The sequence below is a fragment of the Mustela nivalis genome, assembly GCF_964662115.1.
Source record: "Mustela nivalis genome assembly, chromosome: 4".
Lineage (NCBI taxonomy): Eukaryota > Metazoa > Chordata > Mammalia > Carnivora > Mustelidae > Mustela > Mustela nivalis.
This window is the reverse complement of record NC_139023.1, coordinates 67,230,063-67,241,443: the sequence shown is the minus strand read 5'-3', so window position 1 is coordinate 67,241,443 and position 11,381 is coordinate 67,230,063.

Below are 11,381 nucleotides of genomic sequence, written 5' to 3'. Positions count from 1 at the left end.
GGACACCGTGCACTCCCACGGCCCCGGCAGCTGCCCCAACCGGCTCCTCGCTGTGGTCCCCTCGCCGCCGCTCTGGGTCCTGTCCACGAATAAAGCCAGAATAGGCCACGGCCCCTGCCCTTCTGAGGGCCGCTATGGGGACCCCAGAAGCACAATGAGGACCTGCCGTGAGGGAACCGGTGCCTGTGGGTTAGAAGTTGTCATGGCTGGGGGACAGGACACTGGCGGGGATGCTGGACCTCACCTTCCTGCCCACGTAGCTGTGTGGCCCTGCGCGCTCATGCAGACCCACGGACCCATGGACCCATGGCAGCTAAGATGCCACAGCCTCCCAGCCACAGTGGCAGCGAGGGGAGCCAGGGCTGCGGAAGCGATGGAGAGCAACTCGGCCTCAGGGGCAGAGCAGGGGTGAGGCCCCAGGAGCTCCCGGATTGGCGGCATTGGCCTCTGCCCTGTGCTTACGGTTTCTGTTTCTGAAGCTGCTTCCTGGCATTCAAGTCTGGAATGTTCAGGTGCTGCCACGACCAAGAAGCCCACATGGCAGGTGGGCCTCTGCTGTCCAGGGTGATCGCTGGTGCACACAGCAGGAGGTGGTACCAGTCAGCTGTCATGCTGGATGCCCACAAACCCTCAGGCCTCCCCAGCCCTCTGACTGCTGACCTCCACGGCCTTCCACCCTGAGGCGTGGAGTGCAGAGCCACCTGGAGTTCCTGAAGCCATGTGGTCCCCGCCCAGCTCCCGAGGGCCTGAGTGTCCTCCTGGGGACGGCTCCCCCGCCAGCCCAGGCAACCCTGCTCTGCCCCCAGACCCAGGCCGGAGGTGACCCCCAGCCGTCCAGCCCTCAGTTCTCCATGTGATTACCCCTCCCGGATCCTCGGCTAAAGGTATGTTTGTTCTAAATCAGCTTTAACGTTACGTGTGTGCCCTGTTCTCCACGCTGAGGACGCCCCCTTACTTACCTCCTCCCACTCGCCCCACATGGCTCATTGCTATTTTAGTCATTCTATGGACAAGGAAGGCTCAGCCGGGCTGTGGCTCAGTAGGCAGGGTCTGCGGACCCGCCCGGTGAACAGAATACAACAGAGGCCCCATTCATTCCCCCACCTTGGCCAAGCATCCCCTGGGTGCCAGGCCCCGTGTTGGAGACCCATGTCCCCTCCCATGGGGCCTCCGTGCTAGTGGAATGGGGACAAGTCCACAGGAGACACTCGTACCACATTGGAAGATGAAGGAAACAGGCGGCAGATGGGTTGCTCTTCCCCACGGAAGAAGAGGGGAGGGCCGTGGGGTCCCAGATGGGGCAGGGGGCAGCAGGAACAGAGACCCTGGCTGGGCTCTGGAGGGACAGCCAGGGGCCAGTGTGGCCAGGGAGGAGGAGCACAGAGGTCAGAGAGGCCCATGGTAACCTGGTCATGTAGGACTCTGTTCCCCGTGGGCACGAGTGCCATCTTAGCGGGGTGACCCTGGCCCCTGGTGGGTGATGGGCTCCAGAGACATAGGGCAGACGTGGGGAGGCCAGCAGCTGGAGAGGAGGAGTGAGGCTGGCCCAGGGTTGCTAGATGAAGGCTGCGGGGTCCCTGAAGAGTGCCCCCCTGGAAAGCTGAGCAGCCCTTTCTGAGGTGGGTGGTCAAGGGGCCACAGGAGGAGTGAGAAATCAAGCTGGGTTTCAACCACACGGGCCCCCTGGGGCCAGGGAATCATGGCTGCCAGAATCAGGTTCACTTGAACAGGTGGCTGGGGAAGCCAGGAATGGTGGTATCAAGGCGGGGAGAGGCCTGGCCGGGGGCTCTGAACGAAGGTGGGGACGGATAAAGGGATAAAAGAAACAGCCACAGTGCCGGACGAGCATTAGGAGGGGTTGGCCCCAAATCCACACGCCTCAGAAGAAAGGGCCAGCCTGTGAATGTTCCCTGTGCACAGGTCCACTGTGTGTTCATGTGCCTGCATCTGCCTGCGGGAGTCCATGTACTCTGTGTCAATGTGGACATGTCCATGTGACTGTGGCAGTGTCCCCCTCCTGTGTGTCTCTGTGTGTGGCCGCATCTGTGTGGGTGCACGTGGGCTGAGAGCAGGCTACGGGAGCAGGAGCTGGGGTCGGAATGCCCAGGACCACCCCGACTGAGCATGTCCTGAGCCAGGCAGAGCCCCAAGGGCCAAGGCAGGGTTAGGGTCCCTGGGGCAGCCCCACGGAGCACGCCTGGGAGGTCCGTGTTGGAAGGAAGAGTCAGAGGTGACCTGTGGGGCCGCTCCTGGTTGGTTGGACAGTGCCCACGGCGGCCCCAGCTCCCTGCCCGGGGTTGCAAGGTCCCCAGTGCCAGCACCCTGGGCTGGTCAGGACAGGAAGGCCGAGCTGGCGGGTGAGAAGCGAACCACCTGCCGCCCCCCCCCCCAACAGGCCCGGGCGGCCTCCAAGTGTCGATTCTGCGTGACTAACTCATTGATCGCCTCGCCGGGGTTAATTAATTAATTAGGGGTGGCCGCGGAGGACGGTGGGCTGGGGCCTGGGAAGGATCGCACCACCAGGAGCTTTATTAGTACATAAAACGAGTGTTTAAAACCCACATGGCCGCGAGTGCGCTGTTGAGGCTTCTCATTAAACAAACCTATAAAATTACTTGCCTCATTATGTATTTTCGTGGCTTCCTCTGCCTCCTTGCCCCCGCCCACCTGCCTCCTGCACCCGCTCTAAGTGCCTATTTGAAATCAATTTCTCTAATAATGGACTTAATGAGCTCATCAATTAGGGCTGCCATAACCGAATGTCGCCGTGCTCGGCGGTTATCAGTTAAACTCTGGAACTAATTTCCATGCTTCATCTATCAGGGGGTGCCCACCGCGCTTGCTGCTGCTCCGGGACGATAGGGAGACCCCGGGGCCCTTCGCACCCGGCGAGAGGGGCGGCCTGGGAGAGGACAATGGGGACAGCGCCGCCTGCCAGGCCGGGGAGCCGCCCAGGCGCGGCTCCGGCATAATTAGCCATAATGGATGAGACCCGCAGCCGAGATAAGATGGTCGTTCCACATGGAAAATCCCATTATGCCTTTCTTACCTCTCCACGCAGCCTCCAACAAGGCTGCCCTCGCCCCTCGCCCCCTTTAAATAAAGCCCAACAGGCCGGCTCCACGGAGGCCGCCCATTTCCCCAAATCCCAGGGCCCACAGGCAAAGGGGGGCCCCTCTGGAAGGAAAACAGGACCCCTGCTGCTCAGGCCAGGGTAGGGGGTGGGTGGCTGGGGTCAGCCCTTGAGAGCACACAGGGATAGGTGCAGGGGGAGAAGTCCAGAGGGTGGCAGTCAGGAAGAAAGCTCGGAGGGCAGAAGTTTCCAGAAATGGGACGAGGGGCTGCCAGGAAGGGAAGCATCGGGTGGCAGAGCTGTTGCTGGACACAGTGATGTGTGTCCCCAGGTCCAACGGCCCATGGTGAGGGACCTGGAGGGGCACTGGAGGGGGTCACCAACCAGGCAAGACCTTGGATGGGGGGAAAGGGCAGAGGGGCCACAGTCCAGGGAGACCACTCCAAGTGGGTCTGGAGAACAGAGGCACCCCAGTTCTGGGGACATTGCATGGCACCCAGTAGAGGCTCCAATACAGACAGACAGGTGGATGGTGGAAGGATGAAGGTAGTCTCTGCGCTGGCTAGGAGGTTTCATAGAAAAATCCGCACCCGGGGAGGGGGACGGGACCACGCTGGGGGCCCCTGGGGCCTTCTTTGTTGCTGCAAGGCTCATCTTGACCCCAAGCTGAGGAGTGGCTCCCCAAGAGGGACAAAAGGGACCAAGATCAGAGACTCAGAACAGCCTGACTGTCCCCCTGGGGGCGGGTGGTGGTGGTGGTGAAGAACTGCACCCCCTCCCCAAGGGTGCCCTAAGGAATCCAAGCCATGAAACAGATACCAGCACCCTCTTCAAGCCAAGGAATGTCCAGCAGTTCTCTGGGGCCCCAGCAGGGCTGGGCTGTCCCTGCTGTTCCTTCTGCTGACCAGGGAGAAGCTGTGGGGTGGGCTGGGTGTGTGTGTGTGTATAGAGCATGGCAGGGGGCATGGAGAAGTGGCTGAGGAGTGGGGAAGCTGGGAGAGCTGGGTGGGGGAAATGCTAGTGTTCCCGGTGCTGGGGTGGGAAGGTGTGTGTTCTGGGGGACCCAGGATGCTGGGAATAGCAGCTTGGGGTGTTAGGGGCAGACGGTACTGGGGGAGCTAGGGATGTGGGTACAGAGAGTTTGAGGGAGGGTTTGGGGCGGAGGGTGAGGTTTCTGAGGGGCGGGGGTGGCCCCCCCAACCCGCAGGGCGCTGCCCCTAACCTCGCTCCCTCCCCTGCCGCTCTTACCCCACGCACCCCTCCCCCGCCCCAAGCGCACCCCCGCAGGGCCAAGTTTGGGGAGCCTGGGGCTGGGGTGGGTGGGGCAGCGGCCCCTCCCAGCGGCAGCGAGTCGGGCACGTGTCGCCGCTTAGCCCGCTGCTCCCAGCGATTTGTCATAATCAGCCCGGCTTTTCTCATTAGTAAAAAGCCATTAGCCGGCTTTATCAGTAGCTGCACCGAATGCAGCCTTGGGCAAGGGCCTGGCTGGGCCGCCTCCTCCAGGGTGCCCTCAGGGCTAACCCCGCTCCTCTGCAGGAGGGCTGGTGCAGGCAGCACAGGCCTTGGGTGAGACCGGGAAGGGGAGGGCCTGGCGCTCCCACCCTCTGACGCTCTGCCCCAGCCGGGCTGTCCCCGGCTCCCCCACCCTTGGGCACACCAGGGCCCAGAACCTGGGCTGAATGGAGCAAGGGTCTCAAGATTCAGCCCCAAACGTCACTGCACTGCCCAGGGCGGGCCTGTCGTCCCAGCCCTGCGCAGTCCCTCCCACAGTCCAGATGAGGTTTTGAGGGCACTCTCTGGGCAGCAGTCGCTGGGCAGCACCGTGGACCCCGGAACCAGTGAGGTCCACATGCGGGGCTTGGGGACACAGCTACACTCAGAGGAGTCCCTGCCCAACTTGAGCAGGGGGGTGGAGCCCAGTGGACCCTGAGCGGAGGGGGGATCATCCCAGCCAGAGGATGGGAAGAGTAATGGGGGGCAGGGGAAGCCTTTAGACAGTGGAACCCACAGGTATGTGTGGGGCAGGACCGGACACCCCGGGGCTGGGGCTGGGATCCAGGGAGGTGAAGAAGCTGGGGGCAGGGCCTGAAGGAGACTGGTGAGGGGGAGGGGAGATATGGGGCCTGCACAGAAGGAAGAGGTCAGTGGGGCCAAATGACCCTGAGCGGATGATCCCTTGGGATCTGAGACCTGCCGTGGGACTTAGCAATGTGGGTGCCCATGGTGGCCGGAGAGGAGCGTCCTGAGGGACTACTGGAATGGGGCAGTGGGTGGGCTGAGGAATAGGGAGCAGCTCTTGGAGGGGAGGGGAGGGTAAGGGAGGCCCAAGGGTGGGTGGCAGGAGGGACAGGGCCAGGCTTTTGAAGAAGGGAAAGGACCAGCCTATCTGTGTTGGTGGAATGCTGGTCATGATGGAACCGAAGGTGGACGCTGTGGGGTCAGTGGCCACGGGAGGCTGGAAGGCAGGCACAATCTGGGGAGCCTGCAGAAAGATGCAGCCAGCAGGGCTGGGCCCAGGAACCCGAGATGCTCCCCAGCTCCCCTTCAACCCCCCAGCAAGCTGGGAAGGCCTGCAGAGGCAGACCCCACACCACCAAGCTTAATACCCTAGTGCAGTCCCTGTCCTTCCCCCGTCACTGTGTCACTGTCAGGGGCAAAGCATGGGGCTGTGCCCTACCCTGGGCCTCCGTCATTCCTAGACACCATGGCTTCAATCCCTAGGTCCCATGTGGGGGCGTCCCTCGGCTGCTCTTAGGGGCCCCGTGCTGTGCCAGGCCTCACAGTGAGCAGTGAATACAGCCAAGCCTTCAGACGAGCTATTCTCAGCAGGAAGACTCATGGCCTGGTCCTCAAGGGCTCCTGAGGTACCCAGTCCCACAGGCAGAAGTGCCTCCTGAGGACCACATGAGTGAGTGAGCAAAGGGACGGGTGAGAAGCCCGAGAGACCTGGCCTAGCTGGGCTGGTCACAGCACTCCCTTCTCAGAGAAGTGCTGTCAGCCCCCAGGCAGGGCAGGCAATGGGCCACCACAGCCAGCTCCACGGAGCCTTCCAAGCCCTGGACTGTGTCCTCACTGCCACCCAAGTCCTGAGCTGGTTGTCTCTGTTTGCAAGGTTGGGGTGCCCTTGGGGTGAACTCCTGAGCTTGGAAGGCAGTGGAGCAGTGCTGGGCTCTAAGGCTGAAAAGCCCAGGCCTTTTCCTCCCTGCAGGTGGGAACCCAGGCAAAAGGGGGCCACTCAGAGATGAGGGGCTCCTCGAAGTCCCTGCCCCCTGGGGGGTCTGCAAGAGCCCTCAGCACTTTTCTCAGTTGTTCCAAAATGGCGGAATTAGCCGCAGCTGGGAACCCAGCACACGGGCAGGTGGCCTGGCAGACGGTCTCTGTATGGGTGAGGGTCCCAGCCCTGCACCTGGGTTCCTGGCACTGGGCCTGCGAAGGGCCAGAGTCTCTTGCCACACATCAACACCTTACAGGCTGGGGGTGACCACTTAATGCTCCTTGGCCGGTCATCTGTGGAGGAATATTGTTTTAAGTGTCCACTGAGATGGTCGAGACCACCTTTGGGTTGTCCTCAGGCCTGGACAGGGCAACAGTGTAGCCCCAGTTGTGCCTTTGCCTGCTGCCTCCCCCTAACCCCAACCCTGCACAGAGGAGGACACCTGCAGGGGGTGAGGCCACATCGGGGCTGGAATTTTCTGGGCAACAGATGCGGGTGTTGGCTGTCCAGGAGCTGCCTGGGTACAGGATGGCATCTGGACTTTCCCTCAGAGCCAGGGTGTTCAGGGGAAGACGGGTTATCCTACTGGTACTGAGGACACAGACTATACTTGCCCCTGTCCCCGGGCATGGGGCAGAGCAGTTCAGGTGGAAGCTCAGGACGATGGCCAGCCTCCTGCAGGGGTTCGGCGCCTGACTTCCTGAGGATACCTTCTTCCCCCACATGGGGAAATGCCACGGCCTAGAATGCCAAAAATCCCAGATGCACCTCTCCTTGCCTCAGTTTACCTGACTTTTGGATGAGGGTGGTGAAAACACTAACTTCTGGGCTGTGAAGACGTGAGATGATACGAACACAGCTCTCAGCGCCACATACAGCGCTGGACATAAATGAGAGCCGGAGTTGCTCCGCTGGTGACAATGACAGCCGTGCCGGTGGTAGCAGCGGCAGTGCTGTTAATGGTGAGGTAAGTACCAGGGCAAAACCCCCAGCCCATTCACTGTCCCGGATTTCAGAGAAGGGGGGTGCTCAGTGTCCCCTGGTGGTTCTGCAAATGAGCAGGGAAATCAGGCCAGGGTTGAAGACGGGTGCTTTGCTTCTGTCTCCTGGGCTATAACCTACAAGCACATGAGCCCCGCCCTTGGGAGGCCCAGACAGCCTCACTGAGCAGGAGGCCTGGCCTGCTCACCCCTGCGCTCATCCACATCCAGATGTGGGAGCCAGCTGCAGGCATGGCCTCCCCCTCCTCCATCCCTGTGCTTGGTGCCCCCACTGGCTGCATCTTCACTCTGCCTCCAGCCCCTGGCTTTGTGGTGCCCCGACCCCACTGTGGGTCAGGTGGCTGGCAGGTGGGGCTCCTTCCCTGCATCCTCCCAAAAAGAACTCCGCAGATAACAGAAGGAGGTGGGGGGCTGGGCCGGGACTGGCAAGAGGAAGACTGACCTTGACACTTGACACTTGACACTGGGGTGTTCCAGGGATGGGGCTGCACTGTGCAGGTAGGTGCTGCTCCCTCGTGGTGGCTTGGCCTCTGAGTCAGGCCTCGGGGAACTGTCCAGGCACTCTACTCCTCCGGGTCAGACCAGCAGCCATCCCTCCCAGTGGCTGCTCCCTCCCTGAGGCCGAATAGGCACAGGCACTGGGTCGCCTCCAGATGACCTAGCACGGGGCATCTGAGCCTCCCCTGGGTATTTGATTTAATTTGCTGAGACCACAAACCAAGCCAGGCTGGGGCAGGGAGGCAGAAAAATCCCTGGTGACAAGGTGGGTGTGGGTCCTCCCCAAGCCCAAAGCACACCTGTGAAATGTCCTAGAGCCAGGTGTCCCCGGGGACCTTCATCAGCTGGCATCTGGAGAATGGGGGCCACCTCCGAGAGTGTCTGCCTGAGGAGCCCCAGACAGGGGCCTGACACCTCCCATTCCCATCCCAAATGTGGGTACCAGGCACCGTCTAAAGCCTCAGGTTCCTAGGGGAACTTAACTGCAGGGCACTCCATTTCAGGCAGGTCTGCCAGGAAGTGCAGGGCAGCCCTGTGGCCATCAGCTCAGGTGGCTAGGGGTAGCCAGGCCCTCGGGACCCTGCTGGTGATTGGGAGACAGACCCCAGAAGCCACGGGGTGCCCAGGGGATGAGGTAGGTTCAGGGGCCCTGGGGGGTCCAGGCAGAGCAGTTCAGAGCAGCGCAGCAGCTGGCAAGGACAGGGTTAAGAGTGTGCTGTGGGCCTCCCTCCCGCTCCTTGAAATGGATCCCTGGTTCCAGAATGACTCCGCTTCCCCTCTTAATCTGTATTTTACGAGTGAGAAGCTTTGCATTATGCAAATCGTTAGATAGGAACAGGTGACATTTCAGCAAAGAACATGAGCGGGAGCGGGCCAGCGGGCGGGCTGCTGATTTAGACATTAGTATTTGTCACTAGGGCGGCTGGGCTGGAGGGGGCTCGGCTCTTCACACCTTAAGGTGGAAGTCTTGGCGGCCAGGGCCAGCCCACTCCCCTTAGCAGAGGGCACCCAGTATGCGGAGGCTGCACCCACGCCGGGCTCTGTCCCTGTACCTGGCAGCCAAACGGGCAGGGCAGCACAGCTCCATTTCACAGATGAGGACACCAAGGCACAGAGAGGCTATGGACCACGCCCGGGAACTTCCAGGTGGAGCTAGGGCAGGACCCAAGCCAGGCAGGCAGTGGGGACCATCTTTGTACCCCTCCCCACTGGCCTGGGGTCCCCGTGCCCAGGCTGGCTCTCTGTGTCCTGGGGCCCAGGGACCTATGTCAGCTCCACAGCCCGCTCACGTGGTCATCTGTTCCCATGGGCCCACCCTCCGGGGATGCACCCTCTGCCCACAGAGCCCCAGATACCTCCCCCTCCTGCCTCACCCCACCCTGCTTTGAGCGAAGCTGTGGCCATCTGTCATCCCATTGTCAAACAAATCCACCGCCCACAGGAAGTCATTGGGGAGGAACTGGACAAGAGGGAGAAGCGAGGGGCCGCCACACTTCACAGGGGACAGCAGCCACGTCCTTCAATTTTTTAGCTGCTCGCTGCCCTCTGCACTGCTGCTGGGCACTGAGATCCTGGGGGAATTTAAACACTGAAAGCCTTGGCCGAGGTGTGCCTGGGGCCCCAGGGAAAGGGCAGGACTGGATTTCCACAGTGGGGTATCAGCATAACCCTGCATCGGGAGTCCCCATCTGGCCCGGCTTGCTGACCATGGGCTGCTGCAGACTGGCCCTGCAGGGGGTCTATGGCAGGCCCTGTGCATCCCAGTAGGCACGGGGCATAGGCCCCTGGGGCGCCTGAGGGTTTCTGGCTGGGCCACAGTCCAGGCCAACCACCACTTGCACCTGAGGCCTTATCTGCAAGAGCAGGCTTGCGCTGCATCGGGGTGCCCACTACCCCCGGTAGAGCCTGGGTGGCCCTCCTGGGTGCTCAGAGGAGCTTTGAAGGTGTCCCCAGGGGCTCCTTCCCAGGGCACGTCCACTGCGGAGCCTGGATCACCAGCATTCCCCCGGTGTCCCCGCAGGCTGCAGCTGCCGAGAAAGCTTCACCCTGCGGCCTGGAGGAGCCCAGATGACCTCCGAGACCTCATAGCTCACATAGCCTTGGGAAACAGCCAGATGAAAGGGGCCTGGGCCAAGGACAGTCACTGAGATAGTCTTCCACCAGCCCTGATTTGGAGGTGATGAGTGGCTAGAGGGAGGGGTCCCCTTGATGCCCTGTGGAAGGCTGGCCCCACGAGGCGCTATCTTCGGTGCTGACACCTAGCCCCCCACCTTTCCCGACCACGCGGAGTTTTCTCTGGCTCTTGCCTGGCCCGAGGCCGCGAGGACACTCAATGGATGAGAGCTGGTCCAGTCGCCGAACTGCCTCCGTCTACCCCCGCCGGAGCCAGGGGGCAAACATGGCCTCTCACCTGTGGCAGCAGCTCCTGCTCCCACGCCCACAGGACACAGGGCTGTCCCTCAGAATACCCTGGGAGTCTGGGCCGTGGCACCCGGGGCACAAGAAGAGCCAGGCTGCCCTAGGGGAGGACCTGTTCCTGCCCCACTTAGGTCCCTGTGGCCTGCCCACGGAGTCAGGGCCGCATTCAGAGCCAGCAGCATGGGGACCAGCCCACAGGAGCTGAGCAGGTGTGGGTTTCTGCAGGGACCCCTTTCCACCTCTGCAGCCAGCAGTACGGGTCCCGAAAGTGTGGGTCCCTGTCCATCCTGGGGTCCCCCAGGCCCCTTGGGCAAGCCAGGCCTTGGACGGAAGTGACAACCCCACCCTTACCTGAGGACAGAGCCTTCGGCCTTGGGGGTGTCACTCAGAGTGAACAGACCCCGGGGAAAACCCACACACTTCCAAGGGGGCCCCATCATGTTGCAGAGATGCCCTGAGGACAGAGGGAACCCTGGATAGCGAGGGCAACCCACACAGAGTGTGGCAGTTTCCAGGCTCAGAGAGGAGGTGTGGGGGGACGTAGCATAGAGGAAGCAGGGAGTGGACACCTGGGAAAGGCCTCTGGGACCAAATCTGAGCAGCTCTGGACAACAGCCGGGGCTGTGTTTGCAGGTGGGATGGTGGTTTGAGGCAGATCCCAGCTCTGCCCACAGCCAGAGAGCAGCAGGAGCGGCCCTGCTCCCAGGGTGAGGGGCATGCTGGTCACGGTTCTGGGAACAGTTCCCCAGGGAGGGGAGGACCCCAGCCCCAGAGGCCTTGAAGACCTGTCCCCACAGCTGGAGGCTCAAGGTTTTGCAGCTGCGGGCATGGGAGGGGAGGAGAGGCCCAGAAGATGCCTCAGTGGGCCGCAGGACTCCTGCTGCCCTAGCAAACTGTTCCTGGGCCCTCCAGACTGTACCGGAAGGATCTCGTTGTTCCCACAGCTCCCTAGGCTTGAGGCCAACCTTGGTGGGTCCTCCCTGTCCAGGGTCAGCAGGTGACCCAGGCCCAGAGTAAGGCTGGTGTCTGCTGAGGGCCTGAATCAGGAGCCAAGGAGGGAGCTGCCAGATGCCCCCCCCCCCATGGTACTCCTCCCTCTCAAGCTCTAGCAGCATCCCTGTGGTTGGGGCAAGCAAGGACAGGAGTGTCCCCACCAGCCTTTCATCTCCTATTCTCC